The sequence below is a fragment of the Mus caroli genome, unplaced genomic scaffold (genome assembly GCF_978045245.1).
Source record: "Mus caroli unplaced genomic scaffold, Mus_caroli_1 scaffold_19, whole genome shotgun sequence".
NCBI lineage: Eukaryota > Metazoa > Chordata > Mammalia > Rodentia > Muridae > Mus > Mus caroli.
This window is the reverse complement of record NW_028227274.1, coordinates 74161041-74177550: the sequence shown is the minus strand read 5'-3', so window position 1 is coordinate 74177550 and position 16510 is coordinate 74161041. Positions and strand designations below refer to the sequence as shown.

Below are 16510 nucleotides of genomic sequence, written 5' to 3'. Positions count from 1 at the left end.
TCTGGTTCCAGTCTACGCTCTCTCCTTCCTGGTTCTCACAGAGAGCAAGCATCTGTAGATACCGTGATGCCCCCTGCCATGATGAACGGTGCCCCCTCAAACCGTGAGCCAAAATAAACCCTTCCTATCTTAAGCTGTCTCTGTCACTTGTTTTGTCTCGGTGACTGAAGTGTGACTTATGTAATAAGTGCTTGGTAAATATTTGGTTAATCAGCACAATGAGGCCATGAGCCCTGAAAACACACACGGAGAGAATCCTAGCCCATCCCTGCAGGGCAGGACCTTTGCTGCTGCACTCAGGCCCAGATCCCACCCCCACCCCCCACTAAACACCCTTCTCAGGGACAGCACTGGCCAATCCCCAGCCCAGGCAGAAATGTGCAGATCAGCAGCTCCCCCAAGGGTGGGAATGTGAACCATGAGGCTCAGCACTAATAGCTCAGAGTCTTATTTAACCCAGAACCCTCTCAGCTGCCTCCCCTACCCCAAGGCATAGCCAGCTCCCACTGCCCCAAGTACTCAAGTTCCTCTCCTTCCCACTGCTCCCACACCCCCAGTTGGTAGGAGTCTAGTGTGCCACCACCTGAGGCCAGTAGCCTATCCATTTCCTAGAGAGGGGCTTAGCTCGCTAAATTCTTTCCACCTATTCTTTCTGACTGACTCAAAGCAAGACCACCCAGAAGTCCTAATGCTTTGCTCCTCCCCAGACCTTGGCTCTGACCAAGACCTCAACCCTAGCCTGAGCTGGATGGAATTCGCCACACCCTCTCCCTCTCCGGCCTCCTGCAGCTAGACATTGACCTTTCCTCCATTGCCCCAGGTCATTTCCCAAGACTTCAAGCTATTTTTGCATCTGTCTCAGCCTTCCTTGTTCCCCATGGGGGAGGCTGCCAGAGTGTCACCCTCATGTCACAAGTGGCACAGACCAGACAAACAGTAGTAGCAGTTCTATCCTGGCATTTCCAGCTCTGTCGGCCCTGTCCCTCTAGTCTCAGGATGTCATGCCTTCTTGGCCCTAGGGATTCGCCTGATGCTTCCTGCCTTGGCTAGATCCTAAAATAAACTGCTAGACCCACAGAACCTGCTAAGTCCTGCATGTCTCCTCTATGTGCCCACACAAGCCCTCCCAGCTGTTTCACCCATCCCCGACTTGCCCTGGCACCCTTGAAGGAGTGGGCACAGCACACTTTTCTATTCTTCATGAGCACCAGAACTCTAGCTGTCTGAACCAACCCTGAGGTGATCCCAAGGTGCAAAGCGCCTGGCGTACCCCTCATGCATCACGGGTGTATAAGACCTCCCTTGCCCTTCATTAGCTCAATTTCCTTGCTGACATAAGCCCCCTGCTTCCTGCAGGAGTTCATGACAATTGTGACTTCTTGATTTGTTTGTACTCCACATCCCTCAAATAAGATATGCTGCATGCAAAACCCAGGTGCCAGGCCTTCCCACAAGGCATAGGAAGTGAACTCGGCTGCTGCTAAATCTTCCAGTACCCGGCTTCAACAAGCACATGGGTAAAAACAAATAACTCGAAGGTGTCCATCTATCATCTTATCGGGCTTCATGGGCTTTGTTTGCACAGTTATCTTCCTGAGGCTGACATTGTGTGCCCAATACAAGCTGATATATTCCCCTATCTGCCATATCATTGATAAAGGATAGCCGAGCTTCAGGTTCATTACCTGTCATTACACCATGTACATGTCGCTGGGGGCCAGAGCATCAATTCTTCCTGAGTCACTCCAATGGTAGAGCCTCCCAGTCGGAGCTCCAGGTTCAAAGAGTTGCGGCTCACTGCTCAGCCCTGGGTAAGCCCCGTGCCATCCTCTTTCCCCTCCTTGCTGGCTGAATCCTCAGGGGTGGGGAGACTTGAGATCCAGCTGCTTCCGAGGAGATCTGCAAGGAGAACAGAGGTCTCCATCACAATTAGGCCCAGGCGTACAAGTCCAGGAGTGAACTGTCTTTGACCTAAGCCTCTTATTGTTTTTATTATTAGATCCCATGGTACCTGGTGGTTAAGCCATGTAGGGTTTCCCATGACAGTGATCTGACCATAGGCTCAGGGCTTGAGTGTACATGCACAGGCACACACATGCACGCAAATACACACACACACATGCACATGCATTCACACACACATGCACACACACATTTACACACATGCACATACACACACATGCATACACATGTACACCCATTATTCCTGACTTCTTATTTCTGCATACCTCATTCTGCCTACTTCAAAGACTCCCTTTTCAATCAGGTATCCAACTGCTAACCGTCATTCAAGCTTCCGTTCAGAGCAGTCATCAAGCCCCCCCTAGCTGTCCCAGTGTCCCAAGAGGAAGGAAATGGACACTCTTACTCTGCCAGTGAGAGCCCCAGAAAACAGGACACACCCCTCTTGCCATATCCGGGGGGCAAGACTTTGGGGTGTTTGAGGCTGGGAGCCGTAGGAAGACAACTGGCCTGTGGCCCATGATGAATGTCTTTCCGGCCCTTTTACCTCAAAGGAAGAGGCAAGAAGAAAGAGAAAACTCCCGATGTAAAGGGACAAAGACCCTGACACGGCTCCCACTGATTCCTGACATGTCAGGGCCAAGACCATGACTTCAGCCCCGCCCCCAGGCTGCATCAGGCTTGGGGGAGCTCTGTTGCCCACAGGGCTGAGATGCACGCGGGGTCCTCTTGGCCTGAGTGGACCCGCTGCTGAGAAGGGGCTGTAGCCCAGATGCCCAAGAGGAGGCACCATGCACAAGATGCAGGTGGCAAAGAACACACATCCAAATATACATCCTCCCCTCCTGCCTACATGGACCATCAAAGCAAGGTGACAATGACCTTACGTGCCACTCGTATAATAACTGCCCCCCAAAAAAATGATTTTGCGTCCTGTTTTGTAGTAGTTCCGTGAGGAGTTGTTTCAAAGATGAAAGAGAAGCACAGAGAGGTTGAGAAGATGACTAAACGTCACACAGTAAAATGGTCAAGGCTGGCATTTATTTCCAACTTTTAAATATCTGGGTTTTTTTCCTAGGAAGCTTCCCTGTGCTAGCTTAATTTCGTCTAAATGTCAGGTGATCCCCAGAGGAGGAGGGCTGACTGAAAATGAAGCAAGGAGGAACAGTGGCCACCCCCTTTGTTGGGGAGTGGGTAAGAGATAATTACTCTTTGGGTCTTCTCCTGGGGAAGGCTTTGAGGAGTACGAAGAGAGAGGGGCGAGGGGCGCAGGGTGAGGAGCATGGGGTACGTACGGGGCACAGGGTGAGGGGCGCAGGGCGCAGGACATGAGGCAGAGAAAGGCATGAGCTGAAAAGACACAGAGGAGCATCCTCTGGTCAAAGAGAACTAACTGGCCACGACTCAGGCGCTGCTAACTCCCTAACCTCCAAGCTACCTGGCCCACAGCGCTGCCCTTGAGGACCTTCTTCAAGAGGCAGCAAGCAGCATGGCGGATCTGGAGCAGCATGGCGGGTCTGGAGCAGCATGGCGGATCTGTAGCCTCTTCGGAAGGCAAGATGGTACTATGATCCCTATGACCCCCTTGAAAAGCACACGTACGCTTCACATGCTCTCTAACGCACGTGATCTACCCGAGAACTGAACGAGAGAAGGGTAATCCCACAGGATCCCGCCCACGGGAAGAAAGGGCCCCTACTCTGGACAGATTTCTCAGCTTGATTCTGACACACAGGACCTTCTCCCAGGTCATGCACCTGGCCTTGGTAGCCAGGGCTAGCCCGATTCTGTAGCAAGCAGCACAGGCTAAGGTTAGTGAGTCAGGGCAGGTGGGCGATCCTGAAGGAGGCAGGAAGATTAGCCCAAACATTAATGGCTCCATCGTTTCTGTAGCTCCTCATGCCTGCCTCCGGCCAGCAGAGGACCAGGTACAACATATTACACCACAAGGAGGATCCAAAATCAGCTCCCGGTATTATCGGTACTTGCTAATTGAGACCCATGTGTGTACACGAGTGGGAGAAGGGAAGGAGCCGCCCTTACAAAGCAGGCCACTATCCTGGCCCACCAGTGACTCAGTCAGCTGAGTCATTCTATACTGGACTGACAGCAAATGGCTGGACACCCACACCTCTGTGGCCAGGGTATGTGTGTGCAGGGCTAGCACATCCTGGCCCTCCTGTGGGGTGGGGCTGAAACATATTCGCAGCAGATGGTGCTGTCACCCTCGCTCCAGGATTCTCAGTCCTAATTATCTGTGCTGTCAGCCAAACAATTAACCCTCAAAGAAAAATTGCAATGTCCACCCCCAACCATATGAAAAGGCAATTTCCCCAAGGGCGAGAGATACCTAGGGCAGCCTTGTGCTCGGCTCCAGATCTCACCATCCTCTGGCCTTGGAGGTCTGTCGATGGATTTGAGGCACCCTCCCCCCTTCCTCTGACCCTCAGAACTTTCTTATAAATGGAGGAGCTGGGGCTGGTCCCCAAGGACGCCCTGAACCCCACAGAGTCACCTTCTTACAGTGCCTCAGCTCAGTTTGGGATCCGTTTGACGAGGCTGGGCTCCCCTTTGTTCCCTCCTCACTTATTCAGCCCGGGGCATGTTTACCGTGTAGCTGGCTGGAGGAGATACATAGAAAATGTCTCCCCAGTCTCCCTGATCGTTCTCAGAAGTCTTGCCTATGATGAGAGGAGAGGACAGTCAACTCCTTGAGCCTTCAGGATATAGGACTATGGAAATACAACCTCTTCTCCAACAAGCATTTGGAGAACACGTCCCTGTGGTTCCAGGCAGAGCTGCAGAGGAGCAGGGTGCTGTGCTATATATCTCCAGAGCAGAAAGCCTCCTGCCCCATCTCCCACAGTTGCACCTCTCAGGTCTCAAGGCCACCACCAGGCAGATGCAGGGCCTGCCCTGCTGTTGCTCATTAAACAGCAGAGGCAGGGAACCAGCATGCCTCCCCCGAAAGGAACGAGCTGAAAAGAAAGAGAGCTTTCACGGGGTGGAGGCATGGTGTCCGTCACCTAAGAGTACTACTGGGTAAAGTATGCTGGGTGCAACCAAGCCAGCCAGCACTGTGCGCTGACATCAAAAGCAGAAGGCTCTGCAGGATGAAAGCCTAGGAAGAGTTGGAGCGGGGGAGACGGGAGGGTGACTGCTCCCCTGGCCACGTTGCACCAATGCCATCAGAGACACTGAGGACCCAGCCCTGCACAGAGAGGAGAAGGGACAGGCCTGATGCAGGCAGCCTTGGTCTTATTCCACAGATTAGGGAGGTCGAAAGAGAAAGGGGATGGAAAGACAGGACACGCTCTGTCCCACTGAGAGTCAGAAAGTCCCTCTGAGACAAGGGCATGCCCTGGGCACCTGGGGAAGGGATGCAGAAAGTGGGCATAGGGTGGACCAAGAGCTAGAACTCCTTTCCCACAACCATTTGCCCATCCCAAGCTTGTGCCATCTTTCTTCCTACCCCCTGTGGTCCACGGTCCACCTATGCATGCCCCATTTTGCCCAAGGGGTACAGGTTTCCACAGCTCCTCCACATGCTTATTGTCAAATAGGGACTTACTTACTCAGAATCTGCCTGCTTGGGGGCAGTAGATATGAGTGTGTGTGTGTGTGTGTGTGTGTGCCCGCGCGTGTGCACCGTCCAGAGCCCATGTAGGAAAGGCGCCAAAGTCTGGCTGGAGACGTTTCTAAATATGAGCTTGGCACTGAGAGTCAGGTTCCCAGACCTCCCTGGCCCAGGAGACTCTGCAAGCATTCTCCAGGCAGAAAGAGAGAGAGAGAGAGAGAGAGAGAGAGAGAGGGAGAGAGAGAGAGAGCATGGGGCAGTGGGATCTAGAGACTGCCAGGCAGTGGGAAGCATGGCCCCAGCCCCTGGAATCCCTGCATCCTTGTTAAGGGAAGAAAAAGGATTACCCAGCGCCTGATCAATTGCCCACAACCCTTGCAGCAGGGATGAATTCACCAGTGCCTTTTCAAATGTGCATGGATTAAAGATATACAAATAGAATCTCTTTTTCTACCCTGCTCCTCAACCCCCTGAAGCCTGGGATGCTTGTTAAAAATAGCCTTGTCGTGGCAGGGATCCTGTACAACCCAATGGCTGGCAGGAAAAAAAAAAAAAAAAAAAAACGAAGGAGAGGGCTATGTTAAGTGGCTACCCTTGGGAAGTGGGAAAGGAAAGTCCCAGAGGACAGCTGTCTGTCTCAAGAGTCTCAGGACACACTTCTGCAAGGCTTGGATCTTTACCAGCAAGCAGATATTTTATTCCACACCAGTGTGTGAGCTGCATCTTGCTGCCTAAGCTTTAGGCAGAAGTGATACTGATTTAGGAAGTCAACACCATGGTACAGGCTGGCTAGGTACTGGAGCCACCGGAGACAAAGGGCCTACCATCATGCAACTGTCCAGGGCGTGGCCTCAGTAGGCACCCGAGTTCTCCGGGCCTGGTTACTTGCTATAGAAGGGAAGGGTTGGATTTATTGCTTTATTGCTTCCTGATTTGAGAAAGAGCTATCTACCCTTGTATCTTCCCACCAGGAAAGAGGAAGGAAATTGGCTTTGAGTGCACAGGGGCTTGGGGTGGAAAGGGGGTGGAATCAGGGGTCAGTGTGGAAGGAGAGACTGTTCCCAGAGCACAGACCAACTTCCTGCCTTGATGCTTCAGTGTGCAAAGCCTATCAGTTTGGTACCTAAAAGCGTTCCGAGTCTGAGTCCTGACTCAAGTCTATCAGTAACCACACAGACTCCAGTGACTCCATTTTCCACTGGTAGAAACCAGCCTCCTCATCCTGCTGCTCAGCTGGAACTCTGGGCCACATCTCAGGGCAATTATGTAGGGGAATGCCAGGGCGGGGAGACAGGAGCAGGTGGGTAGGTGGGGGAGCACCCTCACAGAAGCAGGGGGAGAGGGGATGGAATAGGGGGTTTCCAGAGGGGAAACCTGGAAAGGAGATGACATTTGAAATGTAAATAAATAAAATATCCAGTAAAAGGTGGGGGGAAGACTATGGAATTGCATCTGAATCCTAGTCTTACTATACCCATGAGCTGTGTGACTCTGAGTAAGCATGTAGACCTCTCTGTGCTTTAGAGTCTTCATCTATGAGATGGGAGTGAAAGGGAGGGGGTATTGTGTTACTGGAGCCCACACTCCAGATCCAAGCAGCCATCTTGGATCCGAGTTGTCAATCATACATATTCTACTCCCTCGCTCCTAAATGCATCCCACTGGCCAGGCCCCTGGCCTCTTCACTCCCTCTGTCTGTTCAGTAGTGTGTGCACCCAGTTTCTGCCTCCTACCCTGCAGCACTGGAGGATGTGGACTTGAGATCAAAGGTTCCCAGACTACTTGTCCTAACACAGATACCGATACTGACTTGTAGACCCAGGTAGGTGCGAAGGGAATGTACATTTCCAATGCTTTCCTGGGGGCCAGGCACGTCACTCTGCTGGTCTGAGACCACCCTTTGATTAGCAAGGATCATGCTAGCATCGGGAAGACGGGGATGCTGGTAGAGAAACGGGGACCAAGGTGGCCAGTCACCCACATCAGAGGAGGAGCCTAGGCAGACAGTGATGGTTCAGGGGTGACCGTGAGGGTTCGAGAAACACTGGGGAAAAAGAGGAAGAGGATGCTGTGTAATGTTATGTTATTTTACCTGACCTACGATTATGACTCTGCAGGAAGCAGCCCCAGAACACAGTTCCCCAAGAGCTGACAGTACTCATAGCTTGTTGTCTTCAGCACTGGCCTGCGCACGCTTGTCCACTGATGGTGGGGCTGCCGGTGGAAGCCATGGAGGCTGTGTTAGCAATGTCTATTTTAATTTATTTGTCATTTTCTATATTTTACTGAAGTTTTGTCATCTTTGTAATTTAAAATTTATCTTCTATATATTCTCAGATGCCCACTCCCCAGAACTGCCTATTATTCTTTGTTACTGTGGTTTTATGTTTTTTGTTTTTTTTTTTTTTTAGCACACGCGGCCATTGTTTCAAAAGCTGGAAAACGGAGAATTGAATCTTCTCAGTCAAACCCCAAAATACAGCAACTCGGATTGTGCTTTCCCTTAGAGCCAAGAGTCCAGCGCTTTGGAAGGCTGCCACCATCACCTCTCACTATAGCAACAGGGAGACCTTGGTAACCCCGAGCGTGGTTATTAAGAGTAAAAATAGGAAGTGTGTGGAGAGATGCTGGGTGAGAAACTGCTGCAGACCTGCCGGGCAGCCTGGATTTGCAACCCTCTTGGCCCCTCTTGCAAGAAACAGAATGCAAAAACCAGCGCCCGGGAGCAGGCTCCTGGGAGACTGCGGGCGCACCTGGCAGTTGCCTCTTTGTTGCCTTTCAGAATAGTCCAGAAGTGGGTTCCTCTCAAACAGCTGTGACAGAGGATTCTGGAGGAGGATGGTCTTGTCTTTGTTACAATTTGGACTGTTTGCACTTCTCGACAACCTACCCCAGGTGGTCCCTAGGTAGCACCCCTGGCTTCCCAGCCGCACTCAGTCCTGACTGAGGCCTCAAAGATGCAATCTCAACTTATCCTGGACAGACGTTTCAGGCTCCCCAGGGTCCCCCCTAGGTCTTGGTGCTGACCTGGTGAGGCTGGGGAGAGTCCCGACCCTGGTCTGCACAATCACCCCCCATCCCATTTTGTCCTACAGTGAGCCAAGCTCAGGTCCCTGGCTCAGCATCCACCAGAGTGTAGAACTTGAGGCAAGTCACCTCCTATCTCTGAAGCTCTGCTCCACCATCTGTGAATCTGGAGTTTCGTGATCCCTCAGTCCCCGATGCTTCTCACTTTTTGATGCTAACACTACAGACAGAAAAGTGATTTTTTTTTTTTTTGAGATAACTAAACATCGCACCCTTAAGTAAGAAAGTGTATTTTATTTTAATCTTACTGCTTAAAGTATGTTTTTAAAACACTTACGGGCTTCTCTTCCTTTTGTAGAGAAGAATGTGTAGTATGAAATTCATTTTTGTACATCCCTCCAGATCTTGTTCTGCAAAGCTTTTAGGAGACCGAGACCCTCAGCACCTCTGGTCTCATCTCACCCTGTCAGGCACTGCCTCGGACACACCGGCTTCTCTTGCCTTCTCTTCCTCATCTCCCCAGTGAGTTCAGGGTCCCAGCCACCATGCTGCCTGTCTGGACATGACTGCCTAAAGCAACTGCCCACCTAGTTCTTCATGTGCAATTCCAGGCTTGGTAACCAGGTCTTGGGCAGGGTGAGACAGTGTGCCTGGGAGCAAGGCACCCAAGAGCTTTCCCTGTTTTGACGCTGTGTCTAAGCTCTGCTCGAGAGCAGAGGCCAGGATGCTGACCCTTCCGCCCTAACAGGCACATCCTTAGTACTGCCTGCCGACTGGTTTTCCCAGAGCGTATTTACAGACCATCAGAGGAGCCGACATCTTCGTGGATCAGAAAAGAAAATGAGGCCACAGTTAGACTTTTACCTCAACTCGTGCAAACCAAACCACACTTCCACTCTACTTGCCTACCGCTTCCCACGTGAGAGAGAAGCCTCAGTTCCCACTTCCCTGTCTCCCCAAGAAGCCCTCAGACGCCCCAAGGCAGAGATGGGCTTCTATCTAGACCCAGGACCACTGAGCAGAGGAGGGCGTGGGCATGCTCCCATCTTTCCCTGCAGGCTCCAAAGAAGCCATGCCTCTGCCTTGCTCTTTCTACTCTGAGAAGAGCCAATTTCCACTAGTGTGGGTTTGCCACATAGCCAGCAGCCTCTTCTCTTTCCTGCCCCAGCCAACTACTGAGCCAGCAGCCCTCCCCTGTGCTGTCCCTGGACACCCAAACTTCCTGCCCAGGGATACAGCCAACAAGGAACCCGGGGATTATGAGTAGAAATGAGATCTCCAGTTTGCCTGTGTGCAGACAGTCTATGTTCTGTGATGCTAGCTGCATCTGTGAAAAGCTCCCACCCTCACCCCAAATTCCTTACATAAAAAAGAAAGTTCTGGAGACAAAACAGAGATATCACTTTGAGACCAAGAAGGCCAGGATCGGGGCAAAGGATAGAAAGTGAGGGAACACAGGGACAGAGAAAGATTGGGAAGCCTGGAAGGCCCCAGCTCTGCTGGATCAAGCCTCCACCCACCAAGAGGGTTGGCATGAAGATTTGGCAGCCTCTGCCAGCCCAGAGCCCTGCCTTCCTAGCCTGGGAGTAACACGGTAGCACCAAAATGAGCCAGGACTGTAAAAAGAGTACAGACTTTGCCAGAGACTAATACCAGGAGCCAGGAGTCTTGGAGGGAAAGTTCAAGCAGCCATGAAAACAACCCTGCCCCTGAACTGTAGTGCCTAGCTCCGCTTTGCTGCCTTTGTTCCCGTGGGAGGAGAGGAATATTTAGCCCACGTGACACCGGAGCCAGACTGGAAGTCAGGCCCAGATTATAACTCAGCCCCAGACACACCCATCCCTGGGTCATCATAGGTCTTGGTCCAAATCCCATTTTTACAGATGTTCCGAAGAGTAATCGACCAAAGGTCACACAGCCTGCCAATGGGCCGTATGGATGTGAACCATCTGCTCATCCCAAGGCCCACACTTCTGGTTGCCAGCTCTTCCTGGACGTGGCTGCCTGGCTGCTCTGTTCCTAAGGATGAAAGCACTACTCCGTGTCACCTTGAGATGGTGTTGGCAGGATTAGCCCTGAGGTACGTCCAGTTTCTAGGTGTTAGAGCATAGACACGTCACCTGGCTGCGTCCACTGCAGCCTCTACTCCAATAACTCACAGGAAGAAGCCAAAAGGGTGGGGCAGAGGCACAGGAGGCCTGTGTGGTGAGAAGTGTGCAGGGCACAGTACAGGGGAGTGAGGGGCCCTGAGTGTAGCCCTTGAATGGCATTGGAGACAGGCAGCAGGCAGGCTTGAGAGGTGTCTGTGGGTAGCTTGGTGGCACCTCCCCACCATGCAAACCAGGACTCACGGAGGAAATAAATGTCCCCTTTGCCCATTTCCCAGGATATCATGGGCACTGACAAAGGACATGGTGGGAAATGATACATGTTCTCTCGACCGCTAGAAGATGAAGCTTAGAGCTCCATCTTCCTTGTTGGCTTTGTCCTCTCTCCTGCCTCCTAAGCCCCATCTAGCTTCAGCTTTGCAAACGTGAGTAGCTGCGTTTTTGCTCTTCCGCTTAAGGACACCAGCAGTGAATGATGCCGAGATGACAGGCTGGTGACAGATGAGGTCTCAGTGCTCTCCGAAGAAGAGGTGGGGCACACAGGTGCCAGAGCAGAAGCTCTAAGACACCTTAGAATGTGGATGGTGCCCAGGCCAAGCACAGCATGAGGAAGAACCAAGCTTCACCATGGGCAGGTTCTGCTGGGGAAAGGGGCCCAGTCCATAGGGCTCACAAAAACAAAGCATCTCAAAATGCCAGGCCCTGCTGGAGCTAGAGTGGAGATACAGTCCTGGCCCACTGCAGTCAGGTTTAAGGAGAAGAGACTGAAAAGATTGCCACAGAGCCACCAGGACCCTTCCATTGTATCTTGGTACGCAGCAAGCCCTTGGCACAGTGGGCTCTCCCATTAATGTGATGGTCTGATGGTCTGGGTGTCACAGCTCTTACTGACAACGGGGTTCCCCCATTTCCTCTGCCTTGCTGAAAACCATATTCCTAAAGCTAGCCACCAAGCTTTAGTCCTTATTTGGCCACTTCTGCCCCTGAGAACGACTACCAGAGTCCGTCTATCAAAATATCGAAGTCGAACAATCACAAATCCCTTTTGGCGCACCTAATTAGCATGCCTAATTAAACTCAAACACCTCACCCTAACATGGGGTTTCCCCCTTTTACATTTATAAACTGCCTGTGGGCCATGTCTGTCTCCTCTCATCCAGAGGCAATCCTTTGTCCCTCTGGGCAAATATCCCTTCCTCCTCTTCCCTGTCCCCTCTCCTTTTCCCTCATCCTCTGTCTTCTGGCTTTGTCTCTTAGTCCCTGCCCTTTGTCCCTCTGGGGTAGTTAAGTCTCCCCTGTGCTGAGAACTTAGTCCTGGTGTATCTGCTGCTACTTGAGATCCTTACCCTTAGCGTGTGCAAAACCCAGCTCAAAAACTGGGAGCCTCTTGGGCTGTGTCCTGTGTGACAACCCTACCCTAATGAGAGCACTTTCTGCATTGCTTTGAGCAGGATATCAGCTTTGCTGCAGTGGCACTGGGTTGTTTGTGGAGTTTCATTGTTATTCTATCTGGGGACTGTATTATTCTTGGGATACATTTCCATGAACTGGGTGACTTAAACAACAGGAATCCATCTCTCAGCTGTGAGGGTCAGAAGCCGGAAAGTGTTTCCCTAAGCCCAGAGCAAGGTGTCAGCTGCTGTTGTATGACAAAACTGTGCTTACAGTTTCCAAGGGTTAGTCAGTGCTCATCATGGCAGGAAGCAGGCAGGCATGGAACTAAAGCAGTACTTGAGAGCTTTATATCCCGATCCACAGATGGCAAGCACAGAGAGAGCGAGTGAGCCTGGTGCGCACTTTTGAAACCTTAAAGGTTACTCCCAGTGACACACTTCCTCCAACAAGACTACACCTCCCAATCCTTCTCAGATAGTTCCGCTGACTAGGGACCGAGTACTCAAGCAGATGAGCCCGTGGGGCCATATTCTCATTCAAACCAACGTAAGGATATAAAGTTGATTCGTCATGCCGAAAGAACCTGCCTGGCACCTTCTCTTCAGACTCTCATTCCCAAATGCAAGAAGAATTGAGTTTTTCTTCCCTCATGGTTTTTCAGATCATATCTGACTTAAAACTGGATCTGAGAGACTTGTAGATTCTTGCTCTTACTGGCAAGTCTAGTAGCAATTCTACCTTCTACCTCCGGTTAGGTACAAGAGGGGCTACAGCAGGCAGTCTGGGGAACAGCAGTATGCCTCTCAAGGTCTATGCAAAGATGAACTAATACTGGCTCTCACACCTCTCAGATTTTCCGTGCTCCTCGGCAGCCGCACGCATCCAGGCCCTGTGCCTGATGATGTCTTCCAATGCCTCTTGGTATATGGGCTCCTGGCCTCACACCATCTGAATGTTAACTCTGGACTCAGGGAAGAGTTCTATGTAGAACAGCTCTGCCCCAAGTGTGTCATCCATCTCTGCCGTTCCTGGCCTTCGCCACTCTGCCTCTAAGTCCATCAATATTCACCTGTCTTGCGTTCACAATCCACTGGCCCCTAGAGGTGAGAGGCTTCACCTTCCAAGGTGACTCAGGATAGTGGAGCAAAGTTGTTACTGTTCTTCCCGGGCATCTCTGATTTATAAAATAAGCCTCTGAGAACTCTGGGGATGACACAGAAAGAGTCTAAGAGGAAGGCGAGTGGGGTAGAAAGAGCTCATACATCTAGCCTTGAAACCACATCACACAGATGGGTCATGAACTAAAGCCTGTTTGAGTTTCTGGACCTGGTTCTTATCCTGACCCAGGCCAGGGAGCCCTCTCCCTCCTCCATCAGCATCAGTGCTAGACTGTGCAGTTCTAGAGGTGCTGCTGCACAGTACTGGTCTATATGAACTACAGCCTTGCAATGTGTGCATGCTGCCCACTATCCAAGGAATACCTGCTTCTGGAAACTTCCGTCACATGCTCACCCCTTATGCCTGACTTTCTTAGTGTTTAGCCTCCCCTGCTCCCCTGCTCCCCTGCTCTCCTGCATCCCAGACATGTGAGCCATGTGTTCTCTTAATTGAAGTTGACTGGGGTAGGTGCGGATATGTTCTTCACCAGACTAAGTGAATGACTAAGTCCAAGGGGGCTGAGAGTGTTGCAAGGCCCTTAAAGACCAGCAGCAGCAAGCAGTACTTGGGAAGTTGTCATATGTGGTCTTTCTGTGCTGCATCTCACCCCTCTTGAATGGGACACACACTGGAGGTGGGGCCCAAGAGCTGCTTTAGCAGGTCACCAGGCAGCTTATAAACACCTGAAGTCTGAAAAGCACCCAGTTTCAGGTGCCTTAGTGTGTCCTTGCTATCACTTCCGAACGGTCAAACAGTTTTCCAGCAGCGAATGTGGCTGCCCACCTGGGACACCCTCCCCCATCCCACCTTGGTTATAGGGGGGTCATAAAGAGGAGCAGCATAGAAAGCTACCAAGGCTGGTGCCAGGGCTGCAGGCAAACAGCATAGGCCAAGCAGCCTGAGCCTCCTCCAAGAGCACTCCTGCTCTATCCACAGCCTCTCCCTGGTCCTGCTAACTGGGTGGTTAAATTATTCAGCAACCAATTAGAGCTTAACAATGTCCCTGTCTCCCAGCCCAGTGATTCTCCTGGCTGCCGCCAGCCATGGCAAACGATTTCCAACACACAACAGAGTACGTTCAGGAATTTAGCACCAGGGACGGGCCCCACGGTGCACCCCCATGTTTTTATCACAACCTGCCCACGTAACAACCCCTCTCCTATCTCCTGGGGCAGATATGGGTGGATGAACGGACCAGACAAGCAGCAAATGAGGGGCCAGACTCCAGACCATCAGGAACATACTGAGGATCCAAACTCTGAACCAGCCGACATGGTCATTCCTATCACTGACAATCGGAGGAGAATCAACCAATGGCCCTCCCACCTTACCCCACAGATGGGGAGACCGAGGCTGATGGGCTGAGTTGGCATTTTCTTAACGCTATTGATTCCCACCACACCTACAGCCTAGGACTTATGGCACTTCCTAACACACACGATCCTACCAGAGACATCTAAATAGAAGCACAGCCCTGGAAGAGCCCAGAGACAGGGACAGGCCTTGATCAAGAACCCAACTCCACCTCTTCATGCTCCATGCTTGGACACATAAGAACATTCATGTACAGGGGTAAACAAACTCCCCAGGCTGGCTTGTCCTCTTCTGCATATGTGCTGAGAGGAAGTCTGTCAATAACCAGGTCGCCATCCTGACACACACTGCCAGGTGGTTCCAAAGGGCAGAGAGAACACGTTCTGCCTGAAGCAGACAGCCCCCTCCCCATCATCAGATGGAAGGCCACCCTCACCCTGTGGGAGGGGAGTTGGGGTGGAGCAGAAGGTGTCACAAAGGCAAGATTCACACTTTTTGGTTTTGTGAAGAGGCCACTGAGAGGAAGGGGGCTGGAAATGGAACATGTGTTCTGTTTCCCCTCCTGTCTCTCAAAAGCCTGCACATCAAATTAGAGGAGGTAACACTGAAAAAGAGACCAAGAATAGCACCAAGGAGAAAAGCCTGTGTTCACTCAGGCTGCAGAGGGTTCAGACTGCAGGGGCTCAGACCGCAGTGGCTCTCACCAAGTGCTCAGGTACTGTAGGAACAGGCAGCCTTCCCTGGAGGCACAGATGGGACCACCAGGCTCCCCGAGAACCACTGAGACATTCAGGCATGTCCTCACCTATCCTGATAAGCCCTTCCCACCTCCCAGAACCAGTCAGCTGGGCTAATAACAGATACTCCTGGGTATCTCGGGCTCGAGGCAACGCAAGTTCACCACATGGTTTGGGGTCACCACATGTGTCTACACATGTAGAGAAAATATCAAGTCACCATGCGTGTCTCCTCTTCACACCAACTTTCCCCTGATTTGCTCTAAAGCTAAAGTCACAGGATAAGAGTATGAGATGTGGCAGGCCTCCTCCAGGTGTACAGCCGGTCCCCATGCTAATGGGGCAGGCTGTGCTGTGCTGCTGAAACAGCAAACATGTCCAGAAACCCAGGAACTCGGAACGGTTCTACGGTTCTATGCTGCTACATGTGTGGCTTGTTTCTGAGGTCATAAACACACTAGAAATTAGACAGTGCTAATAGTGGCACAACTACAAGAATACACTGAGTCCTTTAAACATGTGGACTTTGTCTCCTCAGTAAGGTTATTAGGAACACATTAGGTCCATCTCTCCCTCCATAGCTGCAGACCCACAGGAACACTGCCTATAGGTCACTCAAAGCACCAACCTGGTGCAGAGACACCGTCTAGAACACTGCTAACTGTCCTGTGAGCTCTGGAGGAGAGATGTGCCTTCCTGGAAGAGAACCCCACACTCAGGACTCACACTCAGAACCAGCCCAGTGTTCCACCTAACAACGACAGGTCCAGGTAGGGAGGTCCTGCCAACAGCTGAAAGCCATGGGGCTGACGAACTGCCCCATAGCCTCAGGCACACACACCCAGTCACCCAGAACTGGAATCTGAGGGCCCGCCCCTGTTTGTCCCTTCCCTTCCCCATGGCAAGCCAGACTCTCTTTTCTTACTTGTCATTTCTACATCAGGGTGAAGAAGAGCATCCGAGGAAGACTTAGCACCGAGACACCACGAAGACTGAAAATCCAAAGTCCAAGCCTCAAAGAAAGCAACAGAGGCCATCATGATATTAGATGAGATTACAATCCTGTGCTATATACCCACATTGGACATGGGACAGTTTAATCAGGAGGTAAAGGCGGTTGTACCGTTACACGTGACAGGCGGCAGAGGCATTCCTGTCACTGAGCAATCTGAGAAACAAGGAATGGCCCACCCGCCTCATGACAGATGGGAGAATGAGATTAACGGGAAGGT

The 16510-nt window shown here is 51.6% G+C and overlaps 1 protein-coding gene across 1 annotated transcript in view; it reads right to left on the bottom strand.

Moving 5' to 3' along the window:
* Zbtb7c (zinc finger and BTB domain containing 7C) overlaps positions 1-16510 on the bottom strand; it is a 328048-nt gene that overhangs the window by 253601 nt on the left and 57937 nt on the right. Inside the window, exon 2 of the mRNA XM_085833529.1 lies at positions 1686-1899. The gene's annotated coding sequence lies outside the window, so the exon portion shown is untranslated. The remainder of the gene's footprint in view (positions 1-1685; positions 1900-16510) is intronic.